Here is a 12,943-nt window from a genome sequence, read left to right as displayed (position 1 = left end):
CCTTCGTCACTGCATCGCATTGCACTCAGTCACTGCGTCCCATTACCCTCAGTCACTGCCTCCCGTTTCCCACAGTCACTGCAAACGTTTCCCACAGTCACTACAACCCATTTCCCACAGTCACAGCATCCCATTTCACGCAGTCACAGCATCCCATTACCCTCAGTAACAGCAATTCATTTCCCATAGTCACTGCATCTCCATTCCCTCAGTCACTGCATCTTATTTCCCTCAATCACTGCATCGCATTTCACTCAGTCACTGCATCACATTATCCTCTGTCACTGCATCTCATTTCCCTCAGTGACTGCATCACATTTCACTCAGTGACTGCATCCCATTTCACTCAGTCACTATATCCCATTTCCCACAGTCACTGCATCCCATTTCCTACAGTCACTGCATCCCATTTCACTCAGTCACTGCATCCCATTTCACTCAGTCACTGCATCCCATTTAATGGAGAAAGTGAATCCTATTCAACTGAGACAGCAAATCCATTTCCATCAGTCACCGCGCAATATTCCCAACAGTCATGGCATCACATTATCCTCAGTCACTGCGTCCCATTGCGCTCAGTCACTGCGTCCCATTTCCCTCAGTCACTGCATCCCATTTAACGGAGGCAGGGAATCCTGTTCAACTGAGACAGTGAATCAATTTCCATCAGTCATCCCACCATACTCCCCACAGTCACTACCTCCCATTTCAGTCAGTCACTGCATCTCCTTTCCCTCAGTCACTGCATCTCCTTTCCCTCAGTCACTGCATCCCATTTCACTGAGACAGTGAATCTCATTGAACTGAGGCAGTGCATCCCATTTCCCTCAGTCACTGCATCACATTTCACTCAGACACTGCGCCACATTACCCTCAGTCACTGCACCACATTACCCTCAGTAACTGCATCCCTTTTCACTCAGTGATTGCATCCCATTTCACTCAGTGACTGCGTCCCATTACACTCAGTCACTGCGTCCCATTTCCCTCAGTCACTGCGTCCCATTTCCCTCAGTCACTGCATCCCATTTCCCTCAGTCACTGCGTCCCATTTCCCTCAGTCACTGCGTCCCATTTCCCTCAGTCACTGCGTCCCATTTCCCTCAGTCACTGTGTCCCATTTCCCTCAGTCACTGTGTCCCATTTCCCTCAGTCACTGTGTCCCATTTCCCTCAGTCACTGCGTCCCTTTTCCCACAGTCACTGTAAACGTTTCTCACAGTCACTGCAACCCATTTCCCACAGTCACTGCATCTCCTTTCGCTCAGTCATTGCATCTCCTTTCCCTCAGTCATGGCACCTCCTGTCCCTCAGACACGGCACCTCCTGTCCCTCAGTCACTGCATCCCATTTCCATCAGTCACTGCACCCCATTTCCATCAGTCACTGCACCCCATTTCACTCAGTCACTGCACCCCATTTCACTCAGGCACTGCATCCCATTTCACTCAGGCACTGCATCCCATTTCACTCAGGCACTGCATCCCACTTCACTCAGTCACTGCCTCCCAAATTCAGTCGGTCCCTCCCTCCCATTTCAGTCAGTCACGACCTCCCATTTCAGTCAGTCACTGCATCTCATTTCCCACAGTCAATGCATCTACTTTCCCTCAGTCACGGCACCTCCTGTCCCTCAGTCACTGCATCTCATTTCCCTCAGTCACTGCATCCCATTTGACTGAGACAGTGCATCCCGTTGCCCTCACTCACGGCATCCCATTTCACTCAGTCACTGTATCCCAGTTCACACAGTCACTGCATCCCATTTGACTGAGACAGTGCATCCCGTTGCCCTCACTCACGGCATCCCATTTCACTCAGTCACTGCATCCCATTTCACTCAGTCACTGCATCCCATTTCACTGAGTCACTGCATCCCGTTTCACTGAGTCACTGCATCGCATTTGTTGTTCTCACTTGAATGCAATGGTCATGAATCTCCTCCAATGGCTTGTCATGTATTTCCAATGCAAAATTTTACGAAGTTTTGATTTTCAATTTTGATGACGTGTGTTTCCTCTATTCTATAAGATGCTTCAATAAACTCAAATTTGACAAATCATAATTCAACCACCATTACCTACAGAGTTAATTTCATCAAACAGATCCAATTAGAATTGTCACATTCCCAAATCCAGATTCCAGTTTTTCTAATTATGGGCCACGTGGTTAAGAAAAAAGACACTTAGAATCAGAGAGATGTACAGTCGGGAAACAGATCCTTTGGCCCAATTTGTCTATGTTCACCAGATATCCGAAATTAATTTAGTCCCATTTGCCAGCATTTGGCCAATATTCCTCTCAACCCATCCTATTCATATCCCATCCACATGCCTTTTAAACGTACAAGCCTCCACCACTTCCTCTGGCAGTTCACTCCATACATGCACCACTATGAAAAAAATCCGGTCCATTTTAAATCTTCCCTCTCTCATTTTTAACCTATTCCCTCCAGTTTTGGATTCCAGCAACCCGGGGAAAAGATCTTGGCTGTTCGCTCTATCCATGTCCCTCGTAATTGTATAAACTTCTATATGGTCAGCCCTGAACTCCAAAGTTCCAAGTAATCGCTGCCTCTTCAAGCCCACGGTATACCTCCAACCTCCGATGCTGGTAACATGCTTGTAGATCTTCTCTGAACCCTTTCAAGTTTACAACATACAACAATACAGCGCAGAACAGGCCCTTCGGCCCTCAATGTTGCGCCGACATCCTTCCTCTCGCAAGGAGACCAAAATCGATTGCAGTATTCCAAAAGCAGCCGAACCAATGTCCTATATCGCTGCGAAGTGATCTCCCAACTCCGATACTCAATGCACTGACCGATAAAGGCGAGCACACCAAATGTCTCCTTCATATCCTTTCTACCAGTGGCTGTACTTTGATGGAACTACGAAACTGCACTCCAGCGTCTCTTTATTAATCAACACTCCCCACAACCTTCAGTGTATACGTGCTGCCCTGATTTGCCTTTCCAAAATGTAGCACCTCACATTTGTCTAACCTCAACACCATCTGCCATTCCTCAGTTTATTGGCCCTTGTCAATGTCCCATTGTATTCTGAGGTGACCTTCTTGGCTGGCTACTACACCTTCAATCATTGGGAAACTTACGAACCACACCTATTTTCATATCCAAATCATTGCATCACTTCAACTCCCCCTCCCACTCCCTGAATGACATGTCCATCCTGGGCCTCTTCCAGGGTCACAACCAAACCACCCAGAAACTGGAGGAGCAGCACCTCATATTCCGCCTCGGGAGCTTCCAACTCAATAGCCTCAATGTGGACTTGGCCACCCTCAAAATCTCCCCACCCGTCAGCCTCATCCCAAGACTAGTTCCTCCACTCATCCCCGCCTCCATGACCTGTCCGCCTTCTCTCCCACCTATCCACTCCTCCCACCTCACTGACCAACTCCCACCACTGCTTGGAATTATTCTTCTTTTCACACTTCATCAGCTCGACGTTATTTCTAAAATCTATTTTCCAATTGTTGGAAAAAGTGAGATAAAGTAAAAGAAGTTACATTCTTACCACTCGGGAAATCTCTGAATATTCTTCTGTTGAAAGGCCGCCAAGGAACGATGCAATTCTTTTGTCACAAATGCTGTGAGGGAGACATCTTTTTCGGTTCCACTAACTCCACCCTAAGGAAGACAAACCCACGTAACATATCTAGTGACTTAAAACATATTCTATTGTTGCCCAAGGTGGAGAGTTGGATGAACACAGCAGGTCAAGGAGCATCAGAGAAGCAAGAAAGCTGATGTTTCGGGACGAGACCCTACTTCAGAAAATTGGCGCTGGAGAATCTGAGATAACAAGGTGTAGAGCCGGATGATACTGCTTGGCCTGCTGTGTTCATCCAGCTTTACACCTTCTTATCTCAGATTCTCCAGCATCTGCAGTTCCTACGACCTCTATTGTTGCCCTTTCACTTTACTGAACTAATCTGAGCCAGTAGTTTTGTTTAGGCTCGTGTAATCTTACGGTTATTGGCCTGTACAAAATCCTGAATTAATTTTGATCGACTGACGGGAGGAGAGATGAATTTTATAGAAATTTTTGTTTTCTACCAATTTGCAGAGGGCATCGTGGGCGATTGAAGGACAGTGTTATTATCCTCCAGGTCTGCGGACTGCATCATTACCAACTTGCCCATTTGCATATACATACAATATTCATTATGTACCAATGAAACATAATAAACCAATATTGCGTACTAAAAACAACGCTCACATATCAATGGAAATTTAAATATTTATCATAGAGTTTGAAGGATTGAATTCAATGATACAAAGCAAAAAATAGTGAAGATGAGTGCAGTTGGTCAGCACTTTTGCCACTAAGTGGAGGTTGGCAGTTTGAGGCCACCCAGGAACAAGCAAGCTCTGTCTAACTCCAAGGGCAGCACGGTGGCTCAGTGGTTAGCACTGCTGACTCACAGCGCCAGGGACCCAGGTTCGATCCCACCGTTGGACGATTTTCTGTGCGGAGTTTGTACATTCTGCCCATGCCTGCATGGGTTCCTGCTGGGTGCTCTGGTTTCCTCCCACAGTCCAAAGATGTGCAGGCTCGGTGTATGTGCCATGCCAAACTTGCCCATTGTGTTTAGGGATGTGTAGATTAGGTGTGTTCGTCATGGGAAATGTAGGGTTACTGAGGAAAGGGTCGGGGGATGAGTCAGGGTGAGATGCTCATTGGAGGGTGGCCGTGGACTTCTTGGGTCAAAAGGGGCTTGTTTCCACACCGTAGGGATTCTATGATATGCAAGTATCTTTTGAAGTGGACATTCATGGGTATGCTGTAACAGAGACCTTGAAATACTGCACAACAAATATTTGGAACTAGACTGTCAATTCAGACATAGCATCAAAAAAGGTCATGGAAGTTGTCACCGATATAAAGCAGGATTGATGAAAATCCAGCAGGAAATGGTGTCAAAAGGCACAGTATCTTTTATTCATCTCCAGTTATTTTGTCCAAGGCACTGGATGCTGGCAGGATTGAAACATTTAAGAAATGCTTCACAAATCACATATAAAGGACCTGCACATCTTTGAACAATGGGAGGAAACTGCAGCACCTGCACGTGAGTTTGCTCGCTGAGCTGGAAGGTTAGTTTTCAGACGTTTCGTCACCATTCTCGCTAACATCATCAGTGAGCCTCCGACGAAGCCTGGAGCACCTGGCAGAAGCCCGGAGCACCTGGCAGAAGCCCCTCGCAGACGCGGGGAGGACGTGTCAATTCCACACAGATAGTTACCCAAGACTGGAATCTCAATTGGCTCCCCAGTGCATGAGCAGCTCTAACCACTGAGCAACTACCTTGCCCAGAAGGGGTTTTATAAGCGCATACATTATTTCCATTAAGACAGATCCAATCCTCTATGTCCAATCAAAATAACATATTGTAGATATCATGACAACAATCAGAAATGATTTTGAATAAGTAAATCAAAAAACTTGAAATAGTTTCCAAGCCTAAATACTAGATATGGTGCAGTTAAGATGAATAGTGCAACAACAAAAAGGCCATATTTTATGTGACCATTGGTAACACTTGAAAACTTGCAACAATTCGTCGCCAGTAGTGCTCTGAAGTGGCTTGATGGTGCACTCCTTCATACACTGGAATGAAACTCCAAAGATCACAAATTCTCCTTCAATACCGTGTTGTAACAGTGACTGCATCAACCTGTGTTTATGGGCCTGACTGGAAACCCACACAACATGCATAAACAAAAAAAAATCTAAGGTGATAGGAGAAAAAATTGTATGTATGCAACATCTTTGAAAAGCAATTATTTGTTGCGGCTGCAAGCCCATAAGGAATCTCGTTTCGCAGATTATATTCATTTGCACTGCAGGTCATGCCAGTCAGGATCAGTTTTCGTTTCATGACAGATAACTAAAATGTCCATTACAATGAACTTTGGTTGATCAGAAGATTTTAAGTAAGGACTATGTCTTGTGTGAGCTGACGGCATTAGGGGATGGAGAAGGTACATGCACTGCTGGCATCTTGACACCATTGAATGAGCAAGCGTGGACGCAAAGGTTGTAACAGGTAACAATTGTACAGGCAATATCTTTTGAGCTCCTTCCGAGCAGGCCTGTAATACTCTCAAGCTGTGCTAGACCCTCACTTCCTCCACCTTCCGTACGCTGCCTTTTCTTTTTGACAAGAAGCACCTCTGTACCCGTCATCCAAGGCTCCTTAATCTTACCCCTTCTTACCTGTCTCAGAGGAACAAATTTATACATCACTCGCAACAACTGCTCCTTGAACAGCCTCCACATGTCTGCTGCGCCCTTTCTGTGGAACAATTGCTCCCAATCTGTACTTCCCAACTCCTGTCTGATAGCATCATAGTTTCCTTGACCCCAGTGAAATATCTTGCCCTGGTAACTGCTCCTTTCCCTTTCCATGGCTATGGTAAATGTGAGGCTCTTGCGGTCACTGTCGCCAAAGTGTTCTCCCACCACGAGATCTGACACCTGTCCTGGCTCATCGCCGAGCACCAAATCCAAAATGGCCTCCCGCCTCGTCGGCCTGTCCACATACTGAGTCAGGAAACCCTCCTGAACACACCTGACAAAAACGGCTCCATCCAAACCATCTGCACTAAGGAGGTTTCGATCTATATTGGGAAAGTTGAAGTCACCCTGAACAACAACCCTGCTCCGTTTGCACTTTTCAACTATCTGCCGGCCAATGAGTTCTTTGATCTCTCAACTGCTATTTGGGGGCCGTAGAAAACCCCCAGTGAGGTGACTGCTGCCTTGCTGTTCCGAACTTCCACCCGCACTGACTCAGTCGACAAACCTTCCTTGGCAACCTCAGCCCATACCACCGCAGTAGACGAGTCCTCAAAGGTTCTTTCAGCCGCCGTTATAGTGTCCTTGACCAACAAAGCCACACCTCCATCTTTTACCACCTTCCCAGGCCTTAATCAAAGATCTAAACCCTGGAACCTGCAACATCCATTCCTGACCCTGCTCTATCCATGTCTCCGAAATGGCCACAACATCGAAGTCCCAGGTACCTATCCAAGTTGCAACCTCACCTAACTTATTCCGGATACTCCCGGCATTAAAGTCGTCACACTTCAATCCAGCTTGCTGTCTGCCAGCACACTCCTGTGACAGTGAGGTCCTGACCATGTCCTCCCTACGCTCATCCTCCTGTGTACTAGGACTAATCCTCAGTTTCCCATACCCCTTCTGAGCTCGTTTAAATCCACCCGAATGGCACTAGCCAATTTCCCACCCAGGATATTCGTGCCCCTCTAGTTCAAGTGGAGACCGTCCTGTTTGTACAGGTCCCACCTTCCCCAGAATGAGCCCCAATTGTCCATGCACCTGAAGCCCTCCCACCTGCACCAACCCTGCAGCCACGTCTTCAGCTGAAATCTCTCCCTGTTCTTTGCCTCGCTATCACGTGGTCCGGGTGACAAACCAGTGATGACCACGCTCTTTGTTCCAGCTCTCAGCTTCCACCCTAGCTCCCTCAAATCCTGCCTGGCATCCCTATCCCTCTTTCTACCTACGTCGCTGGTGCCTACGTGGACCACGACTTGGGGCTGGTCACCCTCTCCCCTCAGGACCCTAAACACACTATCCGAGACATCACGGACCCTGGCTCCTGGTCGGCAACACACCAATCGTCAGTCTCTTTCGTTCCCGGCAAATCTTCTATCAGTCCCTCTAACTAATGAGTGATTCCCCAATGACTATCACTCTCTTCCTATCCCCGCTTCCCATCTGTGCAAGAGGGACAGACTCTGTGCCAGAGACCTGCACCCTACTGCATGCCCCTGGTAAGTCATCCCCCGGAACAGTATCCAAAACGGTATACTTGTTTTTCAGGGGAGCGACCGCAGGGGATTTCAGGGGAACGACCACAGGGGAAGGTTGGTCGAGCTACACCGGGTAAACGTACATTTTTGGCTGAAGAAACATGTGTTTCAATGTGAGCTAATGGAAGAAGCCATGGAGTCAAAGCTAAACATTTCGACAGTAAGACAACCATTCTTAAAAGCAGCAGACAGCATGAAAAAGAAATCAGCGGCTTTAATATCCGATTAAAATTTGTGGAATATCAGATGGAATTTTCTTATTGACTCCATTGTGCAATCATATCGATCTAAAAATGTTAACTGCATTAATTAATACTAACCAGAAACGGACTTTGTAGTAAATGGTTTGACTATTTTCTGTATCTGGAACATCCCTTTTCCTTCTCCAACGAAGATCGTACCAACCTATGGTACCAAACTCTGAGTCAAACGGACGGGACTCATAATTTTTAAGTTCCTCATCAAAACAGTCTAATGGTATGGTTCTGTGCAATAAAAGAGAAAGAATAAACATGTTTCCCACAATTTTGCTGATGTTTACGAACAGAATGCACAAATTCAACAAGTTTGAGCTGGCATGTCTGCTTCCTCCAGCCTGTTTAAACTGTTCCATTCAATGTGAAATTTGTCATAAGTTTTAGCACACAGGTCTACTTGATCTGTGCCACCACCTTCTATTAGTCATACATGCTTTCCCCACCTTCCTGTAATACATTCCTTGAAGTGTTCAATGAGATTTTGATTTTAAATCTTATCGTCATATTCTTTTGATTCTCAAGCATCAATGAATCTGATGTCGCCGCCATTCCATGCAGTGCATAGCACGTCAAACAGGAGTCTTACTCTTGCCATGAGCACTGAGGGAGTACGGGATCATAACTGTCTCATAGTTCAGAACGAAATTCTACATATAGGGCTATGTAGAGTCATGCAGTTAATTTTATTTGACATGCTATTTCTTTTCTTCACAAATATGCTGGATTTAAAGTGATCTTCACCCGCATTTAAAATGAATCCAATATCCAACCATGTGTAAAACAAGCAGATCCAAATTTTAATTGGAGTTTAGTGTTTCACAAATATATTACTTTCTTAAAAATTCTATTTGAGTCAACATTATCATTTCATTCCCTGACAGCGGGTGAACTTACTTTTAAACTCCAATTTTCCTTCGGTATTAACGGAGAGGTGAGCCTTGTTGCAAGCACCGAAAGGCTGCACCAGTTTATGCTAAAACTTACGGAACTGTAAGTTTCACAAATATGTTCCTATTAAACACTAATTCCTATTGAAGCAGTATGAAGCTAAATTCATTCAACTGGACAGCAAAAATGGTCAAGATTTTAAAAGCAAGCAACTATTTTGAAGTCACTCTTTGAACTAAATTCCATCTTGGTGTGTGAGAGTCCATAGGTTCCTCACTCTCAAAGAACCATTCAAACTGTCATGCAATTACTGAAACACACAGACAAAAAACATGAATGTTAACAGTCACTAAGATTTTGAGAGTGATTTGGAATTCATATTCAATACCCGCTGGGGGAAATCTGTTCCAATCTGGATAGTACTCACTTATCACCATCCCACCTACCTTCCCCAGCACCTCCTCCCCCTCCACACTGTTTGTTTCTGAGCTCCCTTCCACCCTCCATTTCTGAGGAAGGGTCCTGACCCAAAACCTCAACTTTCTTGAGCCTCTGATGCTGCCTGCCCTGCTGTGTTCCTCCAGCTCCACAATGTGTTATCTCAGACACCAACATTGGCAGGTCTTACTATCTGGATAACTCATTCTCACCTTGTCACAAGTGATTTATACTCATTATCTTTTCAGATTACGCATGTACATGTATATACTTAAATATACATATTGCACTTTTATGCCTGAACCACTAACCTAGAGGATATTTTAAAATAGTCTCTTCATATCTGCATGAAAGAGAAATCATCAAGGTCATAACTTTCATTTTAGGAACAACTCGAACATTCAGTGTCCCATTTCCTTGACCAGTCAACTTGATGTGAATCTTTCTTCCAAGCGGAAGCTATAACAACAATTATAATTGAGAATCAAACTCTTCATTGCATCACCAATATTTCCTTGTCTGTTTGAAACATAAGATAATGAAATAATCATGGACAGATTGGCCAACAGTGTAATTTAATGTGTGTTACAACCATTGAAGTGATCCTTAAAAAGCTGTTGTCACACAACACACCACTTTTTGAGATGCAGTGATGAACATACTTCCTGAGACGTAAATAATATATGCCGAATTAATTCCAAAGAATACATTTACAATTAAAAAGAAGCTAAAAATCTCTTTACATTGTGATGCTTGTCAGATTGCTATTCGTCAATGGAAATCGTTCAGAACAGTTATTTATTCCCAGATGAAAAGGAAGTGTATACATTTCATTTTCAAATCTTATCCAAGAGAGAAAAAAAAACGCCTTCATGAATGCATTGTCAAACAAGAAGACTCAGAAAAAAAGTCATTTGGCCCATTGAATTTCCTCCATCATTCGCTGAGATCATGGTTGATCTCATTCCATTTATCACGACACAACATTTCCACCAAACCCACCTTACAGCTAATACATTCCGATCCAAGTCACATCCTGGTAAATCTCTGTTTCTGTGCCATGCCTTGTCTTTCTAAATATTTTTTCAGTCATCTACAAATCTAGCCACAGCACATGCACCTCTTTCCTCCAAGTCATTAATAAACAAGCACAAGAGCTGTGGTTCCTTCAGCGCAACCTCATTTCTTACTGACAAGCCAATCCTGGCATCTCTGTCCATTTGTATCGGAGATAATGGGAACTGCAGATGCTTCAGAATCCAAGATGACAAAGTGTGGAGCTGGATGAACACAGCAGGACGAACCCACAGAAGTAGAAGGGTCTCGGCACGAAACGTCAGCTTTTACGCTCCTGAGATGCTTCTTGGCCTGTTGTGCTCATCCAGCTCCACACTTTGTTATCTCTGTCCACTTGCCTGTTCTTTCTATCGGACATGAATCATTGGATATTTTGTTCCCAACACTTATCCCCTAACAACCACCTCTCTGTGATACCCAGAGTGATGTATCTGTCAATTTCAATCTGCTCCACAAACTCATTCACTTTGTTTCATACACTCCCTGCAATTCAATACAAGATCTTCAGTCTGGCATTTACAGCCACCCTTCTTATCTGCTGCAGCTGAAGTGAGATTCCTGACCATTTCGATACTTTTTGTCCTATTACTCGCTCTGGAAACTTTGCTGAGCACTTACCAGCTTCTAACTCTTTCCACAATTTTCCATGCAACTGAGCTCACCCGCTCCACACTTTTTTATTTTAACGCCCTACCCCAAGACCGAGCTCTGTATTTTGCCAGGATACTTGTCCCAAAATGATTCTCGTCGAGCCTATAACAACAGAACGACTCCCTCCTTCCCCATACCGATGCCAATGTCCCATGAATTCAAACACATTTCTGCCGTGCCACCATTTGAACAATGTACATCTATAATTATGTTCACACCGTGCCAAATTGCTCAGATAATAATCCAGAGATTATTACCATTCTGGTTCTGCTTTCTCATTCAGCACCTCAGTGCTCATAATCCCTCAGCAGAACCTCTTTCCTCTTTCTTCCATATCAATGGTACCTGTGTGGACCACAATAGCTGGATTTCTACTCTTCCCACTTCAAGTTCCTTTGTAGCCGAGATGGAATATCCTGAACCTGGGCACCAGGCAGGCAACACTACTTTCGAGACTCTCGATCCTAGTCACAACGAACAGTGTTCATTCCCCAAACTACACTACCTCTGATTATAACTACATTTCACTTTTTATCCCCTCCTGAATGTCCCCCCTGTACCACAGTGCTACAGTCAGTTTACTCATCTTCCCTATACCCTGCACTCTCATCCACACACGAAGAAAGAATCTCAAACCTGTTCGATAAGATCAAAGGCCAAGGTTCCTTCTGCACTACATCCTGGATCCTTCCACCTGCCCTGTTCTTTGTCACACTCTCACATCTCTGGCCACTGACCGAGTTTCAGCTAGTTAATCTAAGGTGTGTGACTGCCTCCTGAAGCACAGCATTCCCTGGTAACTCTGCCCCACATGATTTGTTGATTGGTCGAAACTGAGATTCCAGTTCATCAACCCTGAGCTGGAGTATGGGGTCTGACCACTCCCCCGTCATGGAGGAATAAATCATCATCTGGCCTGGCATCTCCATTTCAATTACTTGGATCTTAATTTGATTTGAAAACATTCTGGTCTTTTAGTTTGTAGCCTGTAAATATTTCTCCGATTTACTTTCAATCTGAAAGCTACCGATAATAGATTCTTAAACCAGTAGCGATCACCAACCAATGAACCTGGTTCACCCTCTAGGTCCCTGATTCTGGCTTCAATTCACCCTGTCTCAACAAAAACTGCTTACGAACTATCAGGCAAAAAAAAAGCAAGCAAATGGCACCTCTTACCCTCTGCGCTGACTTGCCACATTGCCACCAAGTTCCCCAAAATATATATTCATTTGGAGCATTTCACTCGAGATGTGATCTCTCCTTCCAGAACATGCAAAGCATACTGAACCATCGCAATATACTACCTTCAAAACCTCAGCTCTCAGCTTATTACTTTTGAGTACATTCTCAAATGCTTTCTCCAAGTCCAAACACAACACATTTACTGGTTTTCCTCTCTTAATTCTCCTTCCAAAACTTCCTCCAAAAACCAAAACAAATTAGCCAGACATAATTTCTCTTTCAGCAGGCTGTGGTGATTCTGTTTGATTAGATTCTGATTTTCCAAATGTCCTGCTATTATTTTCTTCACAGTTGATCACCGCATATTTCCAACAATAGATGTTAGGCTGTTTCGATTGTAGTTATCTTCTTTTTGCCTCTCTCCTTTTTAAATAGGAATGTCACATCAGCATTTTTCCAGCCCTCAGATGCTTCTCTCGAATCTAAAACTTTTTGGGAAATTACAATCAATGCATACACCGACTCTGAAGCTCATTGTTCAGAATCTTAGAAAGTAAACCATCACGGCAAAGAGTCTAATC

At 44.4% G+C, this 12,943-nt stretch overlaps 1 protein-coding gene across 1 annotated transcript in view; it reads right to left on the bottom strand.

The window, feature by feature from the left end:
- LOC132206755 (uncharacterized) overlaps window positions 1-12,943 on the bottom strand; it is a 184,450-nt gene that overhangs the window by 125,921 nt on the left and 45,586 nt on the right. The window contains exons 3-4 of the mRNA XM_059641708.1: window positions 8,187-8,351; window positions 3,539-3,651 (exon numbers count right to left, since the gene is read on the bottom strand). The gene's annotated coding sequence lies outside the window, so the exon portion shown is untranslated. The remainder of the gene's footprint in view (window positions 1-3,538; window positions 3,652-8,186; window positions 8,352-12,943) is intronic.

The sequence above is a fragment of the Stegostoma tigrinum genome, chromosome 43, assembly GCF_030684315.1.
Source record: "Stegostoma tigrinum isolate sSteTig4 chromosome 43, sSteTig4.hap1, whole genome shotgun sequence".
NCBI lineage: Eukaryota > Metazoa > Chordata > Chondrichthyes > Orectolobiformes > Stegostomatidae > Stegostoma > Stegostoma tigrinum.
Note: the sequence above shows the minus strand (reverse complement) of the source record. Positions and strands in the feature narration are given on the sequence as shown.